This window comes from Lontra canadensis, unplaced genomic scaffold (assembly GCF_010015895.1).
Source record: "Lontra canadensis isolate GAN:19392208 unplaced genomic scaffold, GSC_riverotter_1.0 scaffold50, whole genome shotgun sequence".
Taxonomy (NCBI): domain Eukaryota; kingdom Metazoa; phylum Chordata; class Mammalia; order Carnivora; family Mustelidae; genus Lontra; species Lontra canadensis.
The window spans coordinates 1,010,772-1,023,094 of NW_022631044.1; the positions used below are offsets into that span (position 1 = coordinate 1,010,772).

Below are 12,323 nucleotides of genomic sequence, written 5' to 3' on the forward strand. Positions count from 1 at the left end.
TTTGGTAGTTTTACATTTTTGCATTTATATTTAGGTCTAAGAATCATTTGATTTAATTATTTTTGTGAGTGGTATTAAGATCTGTGTCTACAGATCTTTTTATTTATTATTTATTATCATTTTATTGCATGTAAATGTCCAGTTCTAACACCATTAGTTGAGATGACTATTCCTTTTCCACTGAATTGTCTTTGTTTTATTGTCAAAGATCAGATGACTGTATTTGTTTGAGTCTATTTATGTACTCTCAATTCTGTTCCCATTGATCTATTTGTTCTTTGTTCTGGTGGTTTTGTTTTGTTTGTTTATTTATTTATTTGTTTTTGTTTTTTTGCCAGTATCACACTGTCTTGATGACTACAGCTTTATACTAAGTCATTAAGTTGGAAGCGGTTAGTTCTCTGGTTTTTTTGCCGTCAGTGTTATGTTGACAATTCTGTGTCTTTTGTTTTTCATATAAAATTAGCTATTGATAGCTACAAAAGTAACTTGCTGGAATTTTATTGCTATTGGGTTGAATCTCTAGATCAAATTGGGAAGAACTGATACCTTAACAATATATAGTTTTGTTATCAATGGATATGAGATTTTTCTCCATTTATTTAGATCTTCTTTGATTTCTTTAATTTTGTAGTTAATCTTCCTATAGGTTTTATGCATATTTTGATAGATTTTTACCTAAGTATTTCTTTTGGGTGCTAGTGTAAGTAGCATTATATTTTAATTTTCTAATTTCAATTGTTTATTGGAAGAATTTAGCGAAGCATTGACTTTTATATATTCCTCTTCATCCTACAATCTTTCTCTAATCACTTAATAGTTCTAGGAGCTTTTTAAAGTTCATTTTTTTTGAAATTTCTACATAGACAATCATGTCATCTTCAAACAAAGACAGTTTTATTTCTTCATTCCCAATTCGTAGACATCTAATTTACTTTTTTTTTTTTTTTTTTTTTTTTTTGCCATATTGCTTTCGCTAGGACTTCCAGTATGATGTTGAATTGGAGTGATGGAGGGGACATCATTGCCCTCTTCCTGATCTTAGGAGGAAAGCATTTAGTTTCTCAACATTAAGTATGTGCTGTAGATTTCTTTCATAGATATTCTTTATCAGGTTTAGGAAATAATATAATTATGTAATATACCTTATATTCGTGGTAATTTTCTTTGTTCTGATTTGTCTGAAATTTGTCTGCAAAGGATGTGGTTAGTCCATCTTTCTTTGGATTAGTGTTAGCCTGGTAGAGCTTTCTCCATCCCTTTACTTTTCCAATCTAACTGTGACTTTGTACTTACTTATTTAATTATCTTAAAGATTTTATTTATTTTAGAGAGAGAAAGTGTGAGTAGGGGGAGAGGTAGAGGGAGAGGGAAAGGCAGAAAATTCTAAGCAGACTCCACATGGAGCACAGTCCCCAACTTGGGGCTCGATCTCATGACCCTGATATTGTGATCTGAGCCAAAACCAAGAGTCAGACACTTACCCTACTGAGCCACCCAGGTGCCCCTGCGATTTTATTTTCAAAGAGCGTTTCTTACAGGGAACATATTGTTGGGTCTTATTTTTTATCTACTCTTTCAGTTGCTTTTAACTGCTGTGCTTTGACCATTCACACAAAGTGATTATTGATGTAGTTGGATTAATATATACCATGTTTGTAATTTTTTAATTCACTTCATTTTTTTTTTAAAGATTTTATTTATTTATTTCACAGACAGAGGTCACAAGTAGGCAGAGAGGCAGGCAGAGAGAGGGGGGGAGCAGGCTCCCTGACAAGTAGAGAACCCGATGTGGGGCTCGATCCCAGGACCCTGAGATCATGATCCCAGCCGAAGGCAGAGGCCCAACCCACTGAGCCACCCAGGCGGCCACGTTTGTTCTTTTTTTAAATCTTCTCCTTTTCTGCCTTCTCTGGTTTTAACTGAGTGTTTTATGATTTCATTTTCTTTCTTCTCTCAGCAACCAATTATATTTTATTTATTTATTTTTTACTGGCTGCTCTAGGATTTGCAGCATACTTTTATAATTAATCTAAGTCCATTTCAAATAATGCTACAACACTTTATAAGTAGAGTAGATATAACAGAATTTCCAGTTCCTACCACTTACATCATTTCTCTTGTACATTTCCCTTATCCATGAAGTGTTATAACCCAATACACTTAGCTTATTATTATTAAAAATTGTAATTTTTTTTATTTAGATGAAATTCAGTGAAATAAAATTAACCATTTTAAAGTGAACAATTTAGGGCGCCTGGGTGGCTCAGTGGGTTAAAGCCTCTGACTTCGGTTCAGGTCATGATCCCAGGGTCCTGGGATTGAGCCTTGCATCAGGCTCTCTGTTCAGCAGGGAGCCTGCTTTCTCCTCTCTCTCTGCCTGCATCTCTGCCTACCTGTGGTCTCTGTCTGTCAAATAAATAAATAAAATCTTAAAAAAAATAAAGTGAACAATTTAATGACATTTAGTACATTTTTATTGTTTTGTATTTAAAAAATTTTTTTGGAGATAATTATAGAATTACATTAAGAGTTGTAAAAAATAATGTAGATTTCCCATATATCTTCACCCATCTTCCTCTTTGATAACATCATAACCATAGAACATTAACATTTACTAACATTAAAGAATCAACCTTGATACAGATCTATTAACTATTGTACAGAACTTACTTAGATTTCACCAGTTGCCACTGATATCCTTTTCTTGTTCCAGAATCAAATCTAGGATCCGTTGTTGTATTTAGTGCCTCTGTCTCATTCTTTTTTAATCTGTGGCTGTTCCTCAGTCTTCTCTCTTTTATGACCTTCACACTGTTTGGTTATTTTGTAGAATGCCCCTGAGTTTGGGTTTGTCTGATGTTTTCTCAAGATTAGATTGAAGTTGTGCGTCATTAGAATGACTACTGAAGAGGTGTTATGTTCTCAGTGTATCATGCTGGAGTTGCATGATATCAGTATTTATTACTAACCTTGATTGGTTAGTTAAGGTGATGTCTGCCAGGGTACTCCAATATAAAGTTACTTATTTTCCCTTTGTAATTAGAAGTATGAGTTGCGGGCACCTGGGTGGCTCAGTTCGTTGAGTGACTGCCTTCGGCTCAGGTCATGATCCCAGGATTGAGTCCCGCATCGGGCTCCCGGCTCCCTGGGGAGTCTGCTTCTCCCTCTGACCTTCTCCTCTCTCATGCTCTCTCTCACTCATTCTCTCTCAAATAAATAAATAAAATCTTAAAAAAAAATAAAAAAAAATAAGAAGTATGAGTTGGCCATAAATGTCTGTTTTGTTGCATTTGTATATATGTCTATCTTTATACTAATATATACTGATGCTGTCTTATCACTGCAGTTTTATAATATTGAAATCTTGAAATCAGGTTGTGTATACTTATTTTTCTTCTGAAAAATTATTTTGGCTATTCTGTATCCTTACATTTCCATAAAATTTTAAATCAGCCTGTCAGTTTCTGCCAAAACATGCTGGGGTTTTGATTGGGCATTTATTGTATCTATAATCAGTTTGTGGAGAATAAACATCTTAACAACAATAATAACTCTTGTCCATGGTAATGATGTACTTCTCCATTTATTTTGGTTTGTTGATATCTCTCAGCAATACTTGGCATTTTTTACTCTACAGGTATGAAACACCATTGGTTAAAACTATCTCCTAAGTATTTCGTATTTTTGATATTATTTTAAATAGTCTTGCTTCTTTCAGACTGTTTATTGTTAGAATGTGGAAATACAATTGATTTTTGTGTATTGACCTTGTATCCTATGAACTTGTTAAATTTTCTTATCAGTTCTAGTAGGTTGGGTTTTGTTTTTTTTTTTTTGTTTGTTTGTTTGTTTGTTTCTTGAGATTCTGATTTTCTGGAGATGATCATCTGCAGAGATAGGTTCACAATCCTGACCTGCTAATCTCTATGCCTTTTATTTCTTGGTTTTGCCTTTTTATTCTGGCTGAGACTTCCAGTTCTGTGCTGAATAAAAGTGGTGGAAACAACTATCTTTGCCTTGTTCCCCTTCTAAGAAGACAAGTATTTAATTATTTACCAGTAAGTCTAATGTTATACACTTAATTCAAGTAAAGGCCTTCTTTGATTTGAGGAAGTTCCCTTCTATTTGTGGTTTGCTCAAAGTTTTTACCCCAAAAGAGTGTTAAATTTTTCAGTTGCTCTTTTGTGCTTCTATTGAGGTGATCATTGGTTTTTCATTTTTAATCTCTTAATATAGTGAATTACCTGGTTAATTTTTTAATGTGAATCTATGTGATATTGTGGTATAATAAAACATACATATTTGATCTTCATCCCTAGTTCCTTGCACAGAAATGCTAAAACCCTGGGAATTTTTTGAGTTATAGGAGTGAGAGGAGCATCTTTTGTTATTTGTAACAAACTTCTTTCAGTCATAACTGAATTTATGCTAATGAGGTGACTCTATGTGGGTCCTTGAATAGCTCCTGGATGGATACTGGTCAGCAGGGGGAACCGACCATATGATTAGAGGGTTGCAACTTTCTCCTCCTCTTCATCTTCCCCTCCTCCTCCTTCTGCTTCTCCTCCTCCTCTTCTTCATCTTTGTCTTCTTCTTCTCCTTCTCCTTCATCTTCTTATTCTTCTTTTTAACAGATTTTATTTATTTGAGAGCAGAGAGAGAGAAAGAGGGCACAAGTGGGGGGAAGGGGCAGAGGGAGAAGCAGACTCCCTGTTGAGCAGGGAGTCAGATGTGGGGCTTGATCCCAGGATCCTGGGATCATGACCTGAGCCAAAGGTAATTGCTTAACTGACTGAGCCACCCAGGAGCCCCGAGAGTTGCAACTTTCAACCCTATTCCTTTACCTCCGGGAAGAGGAGATGAGGGAGTGACTAGAAATTGCATTAATTATCATTAGCCAATGATTTAATCCATTGTGCCTATATAATAGCCTTCATAAAAATCTGTAAGCCACGGGAGTTGGAAAGCTTCCAAGTTGGTGAACATATCAAGGTGCTTGGGAGGGTGGTGTACCAGGAGAGGGCATGGAATTTCTGGATACCATCCCTCTTTCTGAGCCCACTCCCTTACTTTACTTTATACATCTCTTTCACTTGGCTGTTCCTGATTTGTACCCTATATAATAAACCTGGATTAGTAAATAAAGCACTTTCTTGAGTTCTGTGAGCCATTCCAGCAAATTCTTGAACCTGAAAAGGGTATAGGAGCTTCCATTTTATAGCCAAGTTGGACAGAAGGGTGGGTACCATGGGAACCCAGTACTTAATGGCTGTTGTTTGAAATGATTCCAAAATTGTGAGATTGAGACCTTACACTTGTGGAATCTTACACTAACTCAGGGTAATGTCAGAACTGAATTGAATTTTAGAACATCCAGTTGGGGGCACCTGGGTGGCTCAGTGGGTTAAGCCTCTGCCTTCGGCTCAGGTCATGATCTCAGGGTCTTGGGATCGAGCCCCGCATGGGGCTCTCTGCTCAGCAGGGAGGCTGCTTCCCCCTCTCTCTCTGCCTGCCTCTCTGCCTACTTGTGATCTCTCTCTGTCAAATAAATAAATAAAATCTTAAAAAAAAAAAAAGAACATCCAGTTGGTGTGTGGAGTGAGATTGGTTTATGGAAAAAATCCACACTTTTGGTGTCAGACATGTTGTATGTAACAAAGTGATCTTAGCCCAAAATTACATTCCTAAGATGAACCTATCTGGTCATTAAGTATAAGCAACACACACACACACACACACACACACACACACACACCCCACACACACAATTTTGGAGTTTGATTTAGTCTGCTAAAGTGTTAAATACATTTATATCTATTTTCACAAGGGATATTTTTAGTTTCTTTTTTTCTTTTTAAAGATTTTATTTATGTATTTGACAGAGAGACAAGTGAGAGAGGGAACACAAGCAGGGGGCATGGGAGAGGGAGAAGCAGGCTTCCTGCTGAGCAGGGAGACCAATGTGGGGCTCGATCCCAGGACCCCGGGATTATGACCTGAGCTGAAGGCAGAAGCTTAACCGATTGAGCCACCCAGGTACCTCTATATTTATAGTTTCTTGAACAGTTTTTATTTATATCAATATGGTACTTACCTCTCAAAATGAGTTTGGATATGTTCTCTTTTATTTTCTGGAAGCATTGTGTGGAATAAGTTTTATATATATTAAAATGTATGTATGTATTTATTCATTGTGTTTGAATTTACTAGTGAATCATCTATGGTTGTAGTTTTATTTGTTGGAAGGTTTTTATCTACAAATTTCATTTCTTTAATGCATACAGGGCTATTCATGTTATCTTTTCTTAAGTGAACTTCAGTAGTTTATGTATTTCAAGGAATTTGTCTCTTTCATCTAAGTTGTTGAATATGTAGATATACAGTTGCTCACAGTATTCCCTAATCTGTTGAATGTCTGTTGGATATGTACTGATTACCTGATTTTGGATCTTTAAAGTCTATATCTAATAAGTTATGAATTTTAAGGTTCAGATATATTTTCTTTGTCTCCTCTCTCCCAGTTGGTTTCTGTGCATGTTGTCTTATCTCCTTTTGTGTTTGATTATTTTTGATTGCAAGCTGGGCACTGTGGTTTCGAAATTGTTTGTAGAAACAATTTAAGTCTAGAATGATGGTGTTCTTCCTTGGAAAGGAATTGTGCTTGCCTTTACCAGATACCAGTAGACAGGGTTATTCTAGGTTGCTGGGTCACGATAGTACTTTGGGATCACTTTTATCCAATTTAATCCTTAACTGTGAATCCCTGAAAGGGCCTGTCTGATTCCTGGTTTAACCTTGTCATAGAGTGCAACTATTCAAGGTTCCAACCCATAATGAATGGTTCACCAAGGTCATTCCTTTCTGATGGAACTTGACTTTTATTCTTGTGTTGTAATCTTTTGGCATTATAAGTAGTGCTATTTAGCCAGTCTGTTACCCTTTTAGTATTGGTAAATGTCGTCAAAGGAAGAATGGCTTCAAATGTTGGCATTTCTTTCCTGTGTCATTTCCTTTTCCTGCATCCTGGCCTATTAAGTTTTCACCATCTTGTTAGCTCTCTGAAGCCTTTATGCAGATGGCTTTTATATTTTGTTCTGCTTTTCTTGTCTGAATTATTTAGTTCAACATTGCCTGAAGTGACTATTCCTTTATAGTTCTTTATGTATGCATTTGTTTTTTAAAATTTTGATTAAATTATATATGTAAATTATATCTTGATTTTTTAAACTTATCATAATATTAAGTATTATTTCTCCATGTAAATAAATATTCTTTAAGGAAATTTTTTAAAAAAAGATTTTACTTTATTTTATTTGTCAGAGAGAGAGAGAGAGCACAAGCAAGGGGGAAACGGCAGGCAGAGCAGGGAGAGGGAGAAGCAGGCTCCTCGCTGAGCAAGGAGCCCAATGTGGGACTTGATCCCAGGACCCTGGGATCGTGACCTGAGCCAAAGGCAACCACTTAACTAACTGAGCCACCCAGGCATCCCAAGGAGATAGTTTTTAATTTATCGAATTATTTCTTCACATTATGCTGTATAATTTCCCATTCTTTTTTTTCTGGTCTAATGTCCTATCACCAGACATTTACATTTCTTCTATGTATTTCCTACATAATGATATTTCTAGATTCAAAATTATTTATAGATATTTCTAGATTCAAAATTATTTATAGACCCTCTACTTTACACATTTTATGAATGCAAACTTGGTCATCCTTACTGAACTAGATCCCTGCTGTGATAACAAAATTGAATTTTGTTATGAAGATGCATAGGAACCTTTAATATCTTGAGAAACACCTGGCTTTTAAGTTAAGTCTAGAAACAGAAGCTTGAGTTGGTGTATAGTTTTACACCTAGCAATAAGAGAACACATGTCCATCTGATCTTAGGAGGATTTTATAAGTTTCAAATGGGTCTTTGGCCCTGAGCCATTTTTGCTGTCATTTTTTATTAACTTTGTTCTCTTTTTCTTCTTATAGAAAGCCTGCTTTTTATAATATTGTTTTTTAAAAAATATGATTCTATTCAAAACGATATTGTAAAATGGTGTCTTAAAATCATGTGTCTCAGTCCATTAAATAGACTCATAAAACATCATATCACAAAAAATGCAGTAACTAATCAGAACCACAGAGTTAACCTTAACTCACTTTTAGTTCTGTGTCATAATAAATCAGCTTGTAATGGTCATCACAAAACAGCAAATTAATTTTTCTTTTTGAAACCAACGTCACTAACTTCTTCTGTGAGTAGGGAATGAGGCATTTAAAATCCCTTTTATAAGTAGATATTCAAATTGGAAATTTTAATAACATCATTGAGATTAAATCTTATAACTTAGTATTCAGTTTTTGTGCAATATTTGCTATAGCCTTTTTATTTGCTTTTGTATACTAGTTCATATTTGTAATGGTGGTCTTTCATAGATTGGTTAAATTGTAATTATTGCTGTTGTTTATTCTGTGGCACTTTTTTTTAGGCAGTAAAGACATGTTCTCTCTATTCCATAACACTCTTTCTCTCTATTATGGTTCATCAGAACTCAGTTTTTTGGGAAATTTGGTTCAGTTTTTTATTATGAACTGGGTCATGGTTGTTATGCTTAGTTTTTTTATAGGTTGATTAAACTGCAATTATGCTGTTCCTTTTCCTATGGCACTTCTTAAAGGAGTGGGTGACAGAGATATGCTTTCCCTGTTTGATCCTCTTCTTACCCTTCTAGTGTGGTTCATGAAAAGCTTGTCTTCTGCGTTGATAGGAAGCTATTGATAAAGCAAGGGAACATTAGATTATGGAAGGAAAAAAAGAAACTGTTATTTTCAAATGTTTATTCTGTGCCAGTTATAGGGCTAGGCCCTCTTACATAAAATGGGGAGAATGATTTGTTTAGAACTTTTAAAACTTCTCAAGGTGAAAACTTCTCAAGGTGGTTGTAATTAAAGCTTTGGAAATCTTAATGTTTTCAATTATTTCTCCTTCTCCTCCTTCTTCTTCTTCTTCTTCTTCTTCTTCTTCTTCTTCTTCTTCTTCTTCCTCCTCCTCCTCCTCCTCCCCCTCCTCCTCCTCCTCCTCCTCTTCCCTCATCCCTCCTCCTCCTCCTCTTCCTCTTCTTCTTCCTTTTTTTTTTTTTTTTGCTATTTCCAGAAGATATGAATCAAGCACAAAATAGTAACATGATTTTCTTGTAAATATTTCTATTCTTAATAGATTGGGTCTTCTGATAGTTTTTCTTTAGACATTCTGTGTAAGAATGTGGACATAAGCTTAGTGTTTTCATAACATTTCAACTTATATTTATAAACAGTATTATCCATGTTATTTTTCCAGATTTTCTTTGTTGCCAATAATTTATATAACGTATTAATTTTCTAGAAGCATAACCAAGTGTTTCCTTGTGTGAAGTTTTTTACTGTGTGGAAATTGTCTTCTATACATTTGGATTCCCCATCCTTGGTCTCAATAGCACTTTACATAGCCAATGACTTATATCCAGTAACTTTACTGCAGCCCTAAGATCGTGCCCCAAAGTCAAGGTAATTTACAGGGTAGGAAAAGCATACCTTGGCTTTCCTAGTAAACCACACTAAAGGTACTGGTTTCTTCTGCTAAAAATTGGCTTCCTTCATCATTCTCCCCTCTTTAGAGGGCAGTTTGGAGTATTGCCCTTCACTTTGATGTGGTCTTTAAGTTTCTTCTCTTCATTGGACTTCTTACAGAAGGCTTTATTTGAAACAGAATGTTTAAATTCAACTGTGGCTTTCTAACACATCATTTTTTCTTTCATTCACTACCATGTCAAGTAAGTTATGTTGGATCTGCTATATGATTTTTTTGGTGCAGAAACATAAGGAGAAGATAGTAAGTAGGTAGACATGGGAGAGTAATTCTAGTGACTCAGAGCACATACAGTAACTTGTTTTTAGACTTCTTAATTTTGCTAGGGGAAAACTAATTTTTAGGCAGATCATATGTCTCAACAGATCATTTGGGTACAAAGAAATTAAAGGTATACATGTAATATCCTGCTCCTTTCCAAAATTTAAAACTGATTCTATTAACAAAAGAATAGTTTTTTTTTTTTTTTCTGGACTATGTGCTTAGTGTTTTTTGAATATTCAATATATACTGCTGAATATTTTCCATCTTGATAAGATTTAAGAAACTCAGAGGACTTTGTAACACTTTATTGATGAAAATGAAAGAGGGAAAAGCAATTTGTTGCTTATATAGAACTAAAGTTACTATTTCCAGTCAGGTTGTGTGGATTTTAATTATTACAGGAATTCTTGACTGTACCATCAGTCCTGTCAGAAAGAGTTATGGTATTTTAAAAAAATCAATTTTTAAATTTTCAACATCTGATAAAGATTTATCCTACATTTTTAAACTGAGTTTATGTTGTTTCAGGTGTTGAAATAATAAATGTATAAATATTAATGCTAGAATTGTCTTTAGCAATTCAGAATCTTTATTTTTTTCAGCAAACAAACTAAAATTACACAAGGTCGTGCAACTTATTAGTAGCAGTTAGAACTACAAGTTACATCTCATGATTCTTTGTTCAGTAAGATTTTTCTTCTTAGTCACACTGTTTGTTGTTTTGTCATAGCTATTACTTTAATTTTAACTTCCTTGGGAAGGAATCTGTCAGGAGAAGTTTGACAGTTCCAAACTGGGCCTAATAGCATTCCTTTTCTTACGGTAGGTGTTACAGAGAGAAAGCCCAACAGTACATTTGAAGAGAATATTATACTGGATTGATGTCTTCGATATAATGTTCTTAAAATTGCAAGCATTTGCCCTTTGGGATCTATTAGTAGGGTATCTGGTCTCCTTCTCCCCTTTCCCTCCTCCTCCTTCTCCTCTCAAGTATAATCATCAGAGTTTGGAAGGGATGAGAAAAATGTGTTAATAATGTAATAATATTTGCATTGGGTAAGGTGACTTGTTTCTGAAATTTTGGAAAGATGGGAATCTCCTCCGCATCTGAGACTCTTGAGACTCTGGCTTTATTAGGAATGTTATTCCAGAATTTAAAGGTGTGGTCAAAAGACAAGCCTCACCTAGTTTCCTAGAAGGAAGATAGTGGGTAAATAAAGATTGATTTATTGGAATGTTTATTTTGCTGAAAATGTGACTCAATAGTATATATAACTATAGAATAATTCCTGCTGCCCAATATGCCATTGATTTTACTTTCTATCACTCCAGTTCTTCATTGTATTCTTCCATTTTTGATTTTCTCATGCAGCTTTTGATTTTAAGTCTTATAAATGGAATAGTAAAAAGAAGGCATTTTTCTCTAAGTTTGCTTTATAAGGTAGATGGAAGGGACATGGAGAAAATGGCTTATTATCTAGTTTGGTGATTGATGTACTAGGATTATGCTGTCTGGCGATATATTTATTATGGGTTTACTTTTTAGGTTCCATTTAGGTTCTGTTGACTGAGAGAAGTGATTTAAAAGCTTTGTGAGGTATTTAGCTTGATCACAGAGTGTGAGTAGTTAGTGGATATATGCCCGCTCTCTCCCTACCTTCCCTAATTTTAGCAGTTGTCTTCTGGGGAAAAAATGGATTGGATAATAGTATAGTAACATATTCCTATGTTGTTTGTATAATTTTATTATTTGTTGCAATGAAAACTTAGAAGTAGGATGTTTAATTGGCATCTTTGTTGGTACTATAGTTGTAGGTGAAACTATTGGTTTGGTTGAAATGTTGACTGGATTAAGAGTTTTAATTATAACTTTTTTGGCTCTTTGGTCCTTGGACAAAGCCTTACTTTTATAGACCTTATCTTTTCTGGGAGACTAGGTTAAAATATAAAATATTAAGCACTTAGAGGAGTACTAACTCTGAGAGTACTACTTTTCCTCCCAACTTTACTTCTACTTTGAGTATTTTGGGGTCATTTTCATCACCACCTAAAGATTGATAATGATAGTTAGGGTGTAAAACTCAAACTAATATGTGGTTAAAAAATTGTGAAGAAGAGTTAATGCGGTTGTCAGAAATAATAATTATCGTGAAATTTAGTTCACTGATAAACCAGCCTATCTTAGAATCACACATAAATGAAATTGAATGATCTGTTACTGTGCTAGACATTAAGCAAAAGCTACCATAATGCTCTTGTCTTCAGGTAGCTCTCATTCATATCACGTTTTAAAATGACTTAAGAAATTCTTGAAACGTGATCAATAGGGTTGGCAATGTCCTTCCAGATATTGGAATGTGATGTTTATAATAGTTTAAAATCTGTGAGAGCTCAGGATTAAAGGATTGACCAATATGTATTTGTCTTTCTTTTCTTA

General features: G+C 34.7%; 1 protein-coding gene across 4 annotated transcripts in view; it reads left to right on the top strand.

Annotated features, from left to right (window-relative positions):
- Positions 1 to 12,323, top strand: part of EXOC6B (exocyst complex component 6B) — a 607,587-nt gene that overhangs the window by 218,356 nt on the left and 376,908 nt on the right. The gene's annotated exons all lie outside the window — the stretch shown is intronic.